Here is a 12,666-nt window from a genome sequence, read left to right as displayed (position 1 = left end):
TTTTTTTTTTAAATGCCTTACTATGCTCATGTTCTGAATCACAAGGATCATAAAAGAAGAAGTTATTCTACTGATTGCAGAAGCCAATCCACTATGTTGAACTATGCTTGACCTACGAATACGTAGGTCTAGATTTCAAACAAACTCTAGAAATCTGGAAGTATTGTCTCTTTCTTTTCCATGTTTTTCATATGCACTGGAGGTCCTGAGTTTGCTGAGGAATGGCTTCTCTGAGATAAATTTTGATGGAACATGGTCATATTGTCGATAGAGGTTATCACCCTGCTAATACTATTGGACAAAGGTCAGAGGTCCTGGTGGCTCAAAGAAGATAGTTGAGGCTTGTTATCATCGCAAAATTTTTACTTTTGTAAATCAAACTGACCTTTGAAAAAGATTTTGAAAATAACTTACCTCCGTTTTAAAATGCGAGATAATTCCGAAAAATGGGACTCGCCTGTCGGTACGAGGTTCAACCGTTCCTGTCGCCTTGATCAGGGTAATTAAACCAAGGATCAATTGTGTGCTTAACTTTGCTCAACTTGTCTAAATCATGTTCTATTTCCTAAATAAACAAAGAATCAGGCATGTGCTATGATTTTCTGAAAATGCAAATTTGAAAACAATATGTTTGATTTGAATATTGAAAAATATTTGGAGATTCTTGGAAAAGATAACACTCAGAAAATCATGAGCTTAGTGAGAGAATATTTCTGAGGAAAGTGAAGATCGATTTTTTTGAAGAAATCCAAAGGTTTTTGTGAAAATCGATTTTGAAGAATTTGAAAAAAACTTGATTTCTTTGAATTAGAACTTAGAAATTGAAGCTATAACTTGGAAAATCGAATTTTGAACTTTGTAAATGCTTGAAACATCATTGGAAAATCAATGTTTTGAGAAAATCGATTTTTGAATAAGACTTGGAAAATTTTTGAGAAAACTGATTTTCTGATTTGGAATTTGAACTTGCAAATGAATTAAATGAATGAATATGGACTTGAAAGACTTGATTTTAAGGAATTGAAAAAATCCTTTTTGTATTTTTGAGAAATGCAGTGCATTTTGAAGTTAGCCTAAGAGTGTAGGCTGAATGTGGCTAATACGAAGATTACAAATCTAGGTATTATTCGTATTCTGACTATGGACATAAATACAAATTCCACCAAGTTTGTCAACTCCATAAGAGCTAGTGCACGTGCCATTCGTGTAGACCATAGTAGATTGGTAAAAATATGCATGAATTGGCATACTTCAAAATCAGATGAATCAATATTTCTTGGATATTCTTCTAGAAGTAAATCATATCGTATTTTCAATAAAAGAACATCTTGTATTGAAGAATCTTTACATGTTGCATTTGATGAGAATTGTGAGCAGGTTATACCTCTAAGCGAAGGAGAAGAAGTAATACTTCAAGAAGAACCCTTGATAGAGAGTACTTCTCAAGAAAATATTCCTCTACAACCGGTTTGGAAAGAAGTTCCTAATCATCCACATGAACAAGTTATTGGTGAAATAAAGAGTGGTGTCCAAACTAGAAGGCAGTTAGAAAAATACATTGCAAATGTTGCTTTCATATCTAAATTAGAACCAAAGAATATCAATGAGGCTTGTGTTGATGAATTTTGGCTTTTGGCCATGTCTGAAGAACTTAACCAATTTACTAGGAATGATGTTTGGGATCTAGTTGATAGACCAAAGGATCATCCGGTAATTGAAACAAGATGGGTCTTCCGAAATAAGCTGGATGAAAATGGTGAAGTCATTCGTAACAAAGTAAGGCTAGTGGCACAAGGCTATAATCAAGAAGAAGGCATAGATTTTGATGAAACCTATGCACCAGTGGCTCGATTAGAGTCAATTCGAATGATGCTTGCTTTTGCTAGTTACATGAACTTCAAGTTATATCAAATTGATGTTAAGAGTGCATTCTTAAATGGACACATCAATGAAGAAGTTTATGTAGAGCAACCTCCAGGCTTTGAAAATGAGAAATATCCAGAAAAAGTCTACAAATTGAAAAGAGCTTTGTATGAACTCAAACAAGCACCAAGAGCGTGGTATGAAAGACTACGAAATTTTCTAGAACAATCTGGTTTTTTCATTGGTCCGGTAGACTCCACTTTATTTATTAAAAATCTTAATTCAGATATTCTTATTGTGCAAATTTATGTTGATGACATAATATTTGGTTCTACTAATGATTCTCTCTGTAAAGAATTTGCTAAAGCTATGCAGGAAGAGTTTGAAATGAGCTTGATGGGCGAATTAAACTACTTCCTTGGACTTCAAATAAAGCAAACTGAAGAAGGAATCTTCATCAATCAGGCTAAGTATACAAAAGAACTTCTCAAGAGATTTGGGATGGACTCATCGAAATCAAGAAGGAATCCTATGAGTACAACTACTTCTCTTGATAAAGATGAAAATGGTAAAACTGTAGATACTAAGCTCTACAGAGGTATGACCGGATCTCTATTATACTTAACTGCTAGTCGACCTGATATTATGTTTAGTGTTTGTATGTGTGCAAGATTTCAAGCTAATCCAAAGGAATCTCATTTAACTGCAGTAAAACAAATTCTTCGTTATTTGAAAGATACTTCAGATTTCGGTTTGTTTTACCCAAAATCATCTTTCTTTGATTTAGTTTCATATAGTGATGCAGATTTTGCAGGAAGTAAATCTGATCTCAAGAGTACTAGTGAAACTTGTTATTTCTTAGGAAATTCCTTAGTCTCTTGGTTTAGTAAAAAGCAAAATTCAGTATCACTCTCAACTACTGAAGCAGAATATATAGTGGCTAGTTTAGCATGTTCACAAGTACTATGGATGAAACAAACCTTAAAAGATTTCGGTTTGAATTACTCCACAACAACTATTTATTGTGATAACACTAGTGCTATAAATCTTTCGAAAAATCCTATTCAGCACTCAAGAACTAAGCATATTGAAGTGAGATATCATTTTTTAAGAGATCATGTGTTAAAAGGAGATATTTCGTTAAATTTTATTTCCACTAAACAACAACATGCCGATATCTTCACTAAACCTCTTAAAAATGAAGATTTTGTGAGAATTAGAAGAGAACTAGGTATTTGCTCATTTTTGGATTTATAAAAATACTGATTTTTGAACAAAATCTCAAAATCGCACTATATTAGTCGACCGATAAAATTCTAGTCGACTGGTGTTTTAAATTTTGGAATGTATCGCACCATATTAGTCGACCGATATATTTCTAGTCGATTGATGATATTTTTAGAATGAGTCGCACATTCTTAGTCGACCGATAAAGATTTAGTCGACTAAAATTTTTTAAAAAAAATTTAAATGAAGGGACCTGATACCCCTTGGATTTTTAAAACACCCGTTCTTTTTAAAATAAGCATCGTTTCACTTCGTTTTCGTATCTTTTCGTTTTTCTTAAAACGAAACCCTTAAAAACGAAAACCCTCTTTCTCTTTTGCCTCTCTTTCTTCCGAAAAACCCTCGGAGTGCCGTTCGATCCCATTTTTGCTGGGATTTTCTTACCGTAACAAGGAGACGCCGAAATCTTCGGGTCGTGATCTTGAAACGCCGGAATCCTCTTGCAATAACTGGCGCATCTTCAAAACATGCCGGAATCCTCTTGCAATAACTGGCGCATCTTCAAAACACGCCGGAACCCTCTTGTGTGACAGTGCATTGCCGGAATCCCCTTGTGGCCGACTTCTCACTCGCCGTCAGCCATTGTATCCTCCTCTAGTTCTGTTTCATATCGCCGGACAACGTTCTACTTCTGCCGGAAATCATTTGGAAGCCGTCATTGTTTTTGGTAACTCTTTTTTTTACCATGCATTGTACGAAGTCTGCATCTGCAAAAGGTTTAGGTTCTCCTCCTCCTACACCTACTTCAAGACATGGTTTTTCACTAAGATTACTTCGCAATCCTCTTCTCTATGATACTTTTGGATCAATTTCTGCACTACCTATTTTACCAGGCCGAAATGTTCTATTTCACTTATTTTCTCGTTACAATATAAGATAATTATTTCCTGGTATTTCACATCTTTTTTATGCTTGTGCAGATACCCTTCACTATCCTTTTCTTATTCACTTGTTTTACACGAATTTACAAATGGATCATGAAACTGGAGTTTTGTCATCTCTTGTTCGTGATGTTGAAATCGAGTTTGATTCGAAATTACTTAGAGAAATTCTTGAAATTCCACCTTCAGACACTCTTTCAACACTATTGAATTGAATGATGAAAGAGTTTTTGAACAAATTCTTCTTCCAGGAGCACCTCACTGCCCTCCTTTCAAAAATACTAATCTTCAAACTCGTGCACGCATTGCTGGACGAATCCTTGCCCACAATGTTCTACCCAAAACTGGTTCTTTTGATTATTATTCCACAGATCTATCTACGGCTCTTTATGTTTTATTTGGAAATATTTTTGTCAACTGGGCCAATGTGTATTTTACAAACTTGTGGAAACAAAAACCATTTCTTCCTTATGGTTGTCTTTTAACCCATATTTTTAGACATTTCAAAGTTCCTTTAACAAATGAAAAATACATTGAGCAAAAAGAGTTCTTTGATCAAACAATTTTTAAAAGAATGAAAATTAAATATCTGCCTCCTTTAAATGTTGATCAAACTGAACCATCTGATCCTAATGAACCATAAATTTCTGAACCTTCACCTTCTGCGACACCTTCATCTCATGCAAAAAGAAAGAAATTTTCGACAAGTCAAGATCATGATGAAGTTATGCAGAGACTGGAAGCTTTAGAGCTGCATCAACATACTTTTCGTGAAGATGTGACTCAACAACTATCTTTGATTCAGAAAGAGATTACTTCAATCAAGGATTTGCTCAACTCACTTTTCTAATCTTTGTTGTCTGAACTTTCATACTTTATGGGTTGTAATATTTTAAACTTGTATCTCTATTTTGCTTATGCTATTTCTGCCCTTACTCTTTTTTATTCTGACAAAGGGGGAGAAAAAGATGATAGCAATTACATTACAGGAGATCTTGCATGAGAAATGCAAAATTAAGAGAAAAAGAAAGCTTTGAATGAATGTATTTCTAAATGCATGAAGAAATGATGAATGGAAATGCAAACCAATCAATATGTGATATGTGTGCTTTAAATGTGCTAACTTTTAATATTTTGCAGCATATTGATAGGGGGAGTAAAATCTTCATCTATGCATCTAAATGCTTCATCTTTGATTAAGTTTGTCATCATCAAAAAGGGGGAGATTGTTACAACAATGAAGCCATACATGATACTTCAAGTACAAGGTTTTGATAATGAGCAAGTGGAATCAACTGCATTTCAGCTAAGGCTATGAAGAAATTGAAGAATTCAGTGAAGAATCTTTGAAGACTAGTGTGCAAATGTTTAATTCATTAAAGTCTTAGATTCTTGTAAGAGCCTTACTTAGAGTGCATATTTAGGTTGCATTTCACCTTAAAAGTCTTTAGAAAAACTTTTCTAAAAAGAACCCTCATGAAAATCTTTTTAGAAAACTCTTTTCTTAAATTTTCATGTTTATTAGTCGACCAATAGACTTACCAGTCGACTAATCCTTTCGCGCCATATTTTCTAAAAAATCATTTTTGTCAAATTAGTCGACCGAAGGTTTTATCAGTCGACTGGACAGAATGTCTGTTTTCTGGAAAATTAGCAGCAGTCGACTAATGGTTTTATCAGTCGACTGAACAGGACATGTGTTTTCTGGAAATTTAGCAGCAGTCGACTAATGCTTTTTATCAGTCGACCGAACAGAATGTTTGTTTTTCAGAAGATTTTAGCAGCAGTCGACTAAAAGGTTTTTCAGTCTACTGATGATATTATCAGTCGACTAACTTTTCTCAAGTCGACTAAGTTTCAAAAGTTCAGATTTTCAAACGACTCGATTAACAGATCAGTCGACCGACGATAACGGTCAGTCTACTAATAACTAACTATTAGTCGACTAACTGATGTTTCAGTCGACTAATTTTGTCATTTTCCTGAAACTTCAAAAAGGCGTGTCTTTTCATTTTTCAAACGTTTTGATCGTTCGAAATGGACAGTTTTGATACCCTTTCATACCTTCAACGTATGGAAAACTTTAACTATAAATATGAGTGCATTGTACACTCAAATAGAACAAGAATTCAATCGATTTGAATCATTTACTTATTGCTTTTCACTCCTATTCATTCAAGTATTTGTTTTCTCACTCACGTGATATTTTCACTTCAGTTTTTCACTCAAATCACTTTGAGAGATAGTGAATTCGTGAGTAGAATATTTCAACAACCTCAAAAGTCAATAGCATCTCATTTGCATTCAAAAGGAAGGCTCATAGGTTGTTTTGTAAGTTGTTACTTTTTTCTGTAAAAAGGACTCCTTGGTGTAAAGGAGTTGTTTGCTTTCAGTAGGGTTGTTACTGAAAGTGGGACCAGTTATGGTCTGTGTAATCTTGTAGTTTACAAGGTTGATAGTGGAAATCTCAAGCGGGTTTTGCTTGGGGACTGGATGTAGGTCGGGTTAGACCGAACCAGGATAAAATATTGTGTTCTTTGTGTGTTTTCTTTGAGATTTGCAAAATCCTTAAATATTCCGCAGACAATTTTTTAAAAGCACTATTCACCCCCCCTCTAGTGCTCGTTGCCTAGATCCTAGTGCACTTTCACTTTTGTCATTCCTCTTCTGGCAATTCTCCTGCTTTTTGCAACAAAAGCCCTCTGTGGAAGAAGTACCTGGACATTAGTTGAATAATCTCAGGTATTGATTATCTGATTTCAATCAGATGGTTACACGAATTTTGAATCGGCTACCTGATTTCTGCTGTTGTTGAGCACTTTTTTTTAAAAAAGTCCATCATCTGGATCGATGAACTGACCTCCAGTGACCTTTCAAAGTTTGGTGTGTGGCCACCCTCCAGAAAGATACGCTTTACAATCATTGCCAAGTATCACTGATACGGAACCACCGCGGTAGCTGCCCACTGGACCTTCCCTCCAAGATTGGTATGTAAATCTCACCGAGTTCAGTCATGCTCTTCCATTGAGTTTTTCAGCTACTATGATTTGTTCCTTGTCTTAGGGGGTAATACTTGAATATCAATAGATATCCTTTCTTCTTTTTTTTTAGGGGGGTTTTTATGGCTATAAATGGTGAGTTTTGGAATTCTGTTTGTTTCTGAGAGCTGTATAAAAGTCCATCAAATCCTTGTTTGAGATCAGGTTGTAACATTGAAATTCTGTTAGTAGCATGTTAATTTGGATGTGATTAGCAACATACCACCAACCACTCACAGAAACAATTATCTCCTGGAATTATTTGTATTGCCATTGAAAGGAGACCCATCAAGAAAATATCCTGTAATATGCCTTGTTGCATTGAGCATCATTTAATGATTATATTACTCATCTCGCTGGTCCTCAGCTACTAGATCCCAAGGGAAATATGGCTGGTGCCAAGAACCTGAATTCTGATAATAAATTGAAGGTGTCCATATCAGCTGGGCAGGATCGACGATTTGAGTATGCAAAGGCCAAGCAGGCTCATGGATAGCATGGTTCGACTGAAGCCTCTTTCTCCCTATTGTTATCCTATATCCTCTGACAGAGGATATTTCGTGTTGTTATGTCTTGAACAGTAATGAAGTTGTTGCGTGCTAATAGCTGTTTAATTCCTGAAGGTAGTAGTAGAATATACATTTCTGGGTTTGCCAAAAATTGGGATTTGCCATCTATGAATTCATTTGTTGCATCTGTATCATGTTTTATCATCTATACATTAGTATATATATATATATATGTATATATATATATATATATTTTTGCATCACTGATTTTTGTTTAACCTTCCGATATGTATTCTACTTCTTTTCTTTTCTTTTGTTTCATCGCACAATATCAAAATGCCTTTTTCACCTTTATAGTTTAGTTCACGCATTTCGTAAGATTCATCCTCACCTGTACATTTGCTTCCTTAAGTCCCAGCATTGAGATTCGTATATTCCCTGCATGTGTTCTTTTGCAGCTTACACCTTGCAAACTTTTTTTTTCTCCTTTTGTTGTTGCATATATCTTTCCTGGTTAGATGCTGCAGAAGGCTCACGGTGGCCCATCATAACATCCGATAATTGCGCCCAAATAGTCAATATGGCTTCCATCAGTTATTTATTTATTATGTGGATTCATTGTGGCATCCCAGTTGACATTTACAACATCTTTTATTGTCATATACAGTTCCCTCTTTCTTTACAATACTGCTATCATCACAATAATTAGTGGTTGGACACATCAATGATGTCCACTTTCTCGACCATTGTGTTAATGGGATTCCTGTGTTATTCCCAACACCCGCACAGGGCACGTGCCTATTACTTCAGGCCATTTTTACAGCCCTTACACAGTAATATCAATACCCTTAACTATCGGCAGTGTGTTGCACTTACCCGAACATCTTTTTAGGACACAGTCACCTTCCCTGTCATCTGCAATCAGCTACTCCACCTGCATCTTCAGCATGTTGTCACAGTATCACTATGTCTACTTCTGCCAAACCACGTTCCACAACATCCACTGGACTTCACTTTCAGTATGTGCATATTGTTGTGCATACATTCACTGTTGCACGTCTGTAACAACAGATTTCCATAGGTGTATAGCTCACATAAAATATCATACATAGTGGAAATTTTCAATAGATTACATCAGAGTCTCTGATGTTGGCCATCCCACTTGCCTCAACAACCCATGATTAGCTTAAGTTTTCACTTAGTGGATGCAGCTGGAGGGTTTAGTCCTTTGTGCATTATCAAAAATTTGTTCACACCCATCAGAATCATTTTGAAACATTAGCTAAGATATCGAGCATCAAGGTTCGATCTGTCACATTTGAATTTTTTTTTTAAGCAGTATAAAAGCATTACCTGTACATTAAATTGTTTCCTCCATATTCAGCATATTTTATTTACTTGACCACTTCATCAACATCACTCTCATCCACCTATATCAAATGTATGTGTGTGATATATATATATATATATATATATATATATATATATATATATACATATAGGTATGTATGTTGTTTCTCATCTTTTAATCAGGTGTGCCTTGACATATGAGCATTTCTCTCTTAACATCTTTTGACATCCACATGATATATATAAATTTCTTCTATTCTTCATACTAAGCAACTATTTTGCAGGGGAATATATGGAAAAAGGTCATTATTGGGAGTTGTAAATTCAATTTTATTGTAATAGTTAGATCTTAATGAGAATTTAGATTTTCTGTTTTAGATAGAATGAATGAGCATTATAAATATCATGAATTGCTTATTTTCATGCTTTATTTTTCAAAAATTTCACAAATGGGACCACGAATAGCACGTGCACCATTTCGTAAGAGGTAACTAATCCTAAGTCGATGATTTACATCAATGGCCATAGTCAGGATGTAAACAAAACTTAGTATTTTTATCTTTTACAAAATAACACTGGATCCACACTGGATCCTTTTTCAAAATTCATCATGTTTTCTTTAAATATTTTCCTCTTTTATCAGAGTTTAGTTTAAAATTAATTCAATACGTATATCAATGGCCATAGTCAAGGTATACTGAGAGTTAATTTCATTCTAAACTCTATAAAAGCACCAAAATATGTTTGATTCTCCATTTGAATTTAGATATGATTATTATATAATACATTCAATGACCATAGTCAGGAGTGTATTATATCATTAATCTTATTTACATTCATTTGAAGAATGAAATATGATTTTCAAATTTCAATTTCAAAGTTATTTAAATTCATTCAGCTTTTAGGATAGAATTGCATCATGTTTTCAAAATTCCCCTTTTAAAAACCCAAGTGATTGTGAATATCTTTTCTTCAATTTCTATTTCAATTCATCAATTATATCTCATCTCCAAAATCCAAAATTTGACTTTGAAATCAAATTCAAAGTTCAATTTAACTTTGAAATTCTTGATTCATTTTCTGAATTCCAAATTCAAGTTTCAAATTAAAAATCCAATTTAACTTTGAAATTCATTTATACACTCAAAATTCAATCCTCAAATCAACTTTGAAATTCCAAATTCATTGTCAAGATCCAAATTCAAATTCAAATTCAATTTAATATCTCAAAATTCCATTTTCAAACTTTAAATTAACTTTGAAACCTCTGATTCATCTTCTGATTTCAAGTTCAAAATCAAGTTTATTTTCTTATCTTCAAAATCCAAGTTTCGAGATTGATTCTGAATCTCAAAAATTCAAGTCTTTTTCTAAGTTTTAAATTCAATCTGGGCTTTTCAAAACCCAGATCCATCTTCAAAAGTCCCATTTGGACTTTCAAAGTCCAAATCTAAAGTTAGAACCCCATCCTATCTTGGATCTCAGACTTCGTATCCATAATCCATTTAGGATCCAGAATCCAATTCCACTTTGGATCTCAGGCTTCATATCTAATTCCATTTTTTTAGGATCCAGAATCCAATTCCACTTTGGATTTTAGACTTCAGATCCAATTCCATTTTTTTAGGATCCAGAATCCAATTCCACTTTGGATCTCAGACTTCAGATCCAAATTCCATTTAGGATCCAGAATTCAATTCCATCTTGGATCTCAGATTTCAGATCCAACTTCCATCTTGGATTCCAGATCTTGAATCCAATTCCATTTAAAACTCAAAATTCAACTTCATCATTGGATCTGAGATTTTGGAATCAATACCCATTTAGGATTCTAAATCCAGAATTAAATTTCATCTCGAATTTCAACTCTATTTAGGATCCAGACTTTGGATTCAAATTTCACCCTGATTTCAAATTTTAAATCCAATTCCATTTCAAATTTTATCTCTAAGTTCAAAGTCCATCTTCTGACTTTGAAATTTCCTTTCTTTTCCCTTTTTCAAATCATTCTTTCCAAATTCAAAGATTTATTTTTCCAACTCTGATTATTTCAAAGACTTAGAACTTCAAATCCCTGATTCTAAGTTAGATTCAATCATTTCTTCACTCCATTATCAAGTTCATCTCAGAACACTTGGAGATTTCCAAAATCATTTTTTTGAAAAGAGCATACATCCTTGCATTGCACAAGCATGATTCTTTGTGCATTTAGACTTAGAATAAATTCTTAGATAAATATTTAGGCAAAGCAAAAGGCATAAATTTGATCATTGATTCGATTACCCTTGGTAAAGGCGCCAAGAATGGTCTAACCTCGTACCGACGAGCGAATCCTGTCTCTCCATTTTCCCGCAATATTTCGAAACAGAGGCGAGTAATTTTCTAAATATTTTCAAATCAAGGTCAAGTGAGACCCCGCAAAAGAATTCCTCTTCTCTCTTCTATTTTTTTCCCTTCAAAAAGGAGGAAATAGAGGTTAGAAAAGGAAAAGAGAAGAAAGAGAGAGAAAGACCAAGAGAGGAAAAATTTTGTGATGATCACAGCCATGCCATGTTTTCCTTTATGGATGGATACTCAGGCTACAATCAAATCAAATTGGCCGCTCGTGACCAAGCAAAAACCTCTTTTACCATGCCTTGGGGCACGTTCTGCTACACGGTCATGTCGTTCGGACTCAAGAATGCTAGGGCGACCTATCAGAGAGCCATGGCAGTTATTTTTCATGACCAGATGCACAAGAACATGGATGCCTATGTGGATGACATCTTGGTCAAGTCAAAATAAGGAGAGGATCATCTTGACGCTCTCGGCCAAGTCTTTGAAAGACTTATTCTCTACAAGTTGAGACTCAATCCGCAGAAATGCGTCTTCGGGGTAGAGTCAGGCAAACTGCTAGGCTATATGATCAGTAAGAAAGGCATAGAGGTAGATCCTACCAAGGCAAAGGCAATCATTGATATGCCGCCTCCCACCAATTTGAAAGAACTGCGGAGCCTTCAGGGGCGCATTCAGTCTATTCGACGCTTCATCTCAAATTTGGCCATGAGATGCGAGCCCTTCAACCACTTGTTGAGAAAAGAAGTGAAGTTTGAGTGGGGACCAGAATGTTAGCTCTCATTTGAACGCATCAAGTGGTATCTCCTCAATCCACCAGTTCTGAAGCCTCCAGAACTGGGGAAGTCACTTCTCATATATATTTTTGTCAACCAGAATGCTTGTGGCAGATTTCTTGCGAGTATGGGGAAGGCAGCCGGATAGAGCATGCCATCTACTACATAAGCAAGACTTTCATTGATTATGAGAAAAGATACTCTCAGATGAAGAAGACATGTTTGGCCTTGGTATGGATGTGTCAGAAGCTGAGGCATTATCTGTTGGCATCAGAAATCAAAATTTTATCAAGGCTCAATCCTCTCAAGTACATCCTTGAGCAGCCTTTCCTTACCGGGCAGATTGCAAAATGGCAAGTCCTCCTAATACAGTACGATTTGGAGTATGTATCTCAGAAGTCAGTCAAGGGTCAGTCCATCGCAGATCAGTTTGCAGATTTCCCGTTGACAGAAAAGATCAAGGCAAAAGATGATTTTTCTGATGATCGCATCTGCAGTATTCAAGAATCCCCAGTTTGGACCCTTTTCTTTGATGGAGCCAGGAACATGGCTGGTATAGGGATTTGGATTTTGTTAATCACTCCCGAAAAGGAGATGATCCCTTATTCCCTCAAGCTCAGCTTTCAAT

The sequence above is a fragment of the Nuphar pumila genome, chromosome 14 (genome assembly GCF_984573655.1).
Source record: "Nuphar pumila chromosome 14, dmNupPumi1.hap1.1, whole genome shotgun sequence".
In the NCBI taxonomy this organism is placed as follows: domain Eukaryota; kingdom Viridiplantae; phylum Streptophyta; class Magnoliopsida; order Nymphaeales; family Nymphaeaceae; genus Nuphar; species Nuphar pumila.
This window is presented reverse-complemented; position numbering follows the sequence as displayed.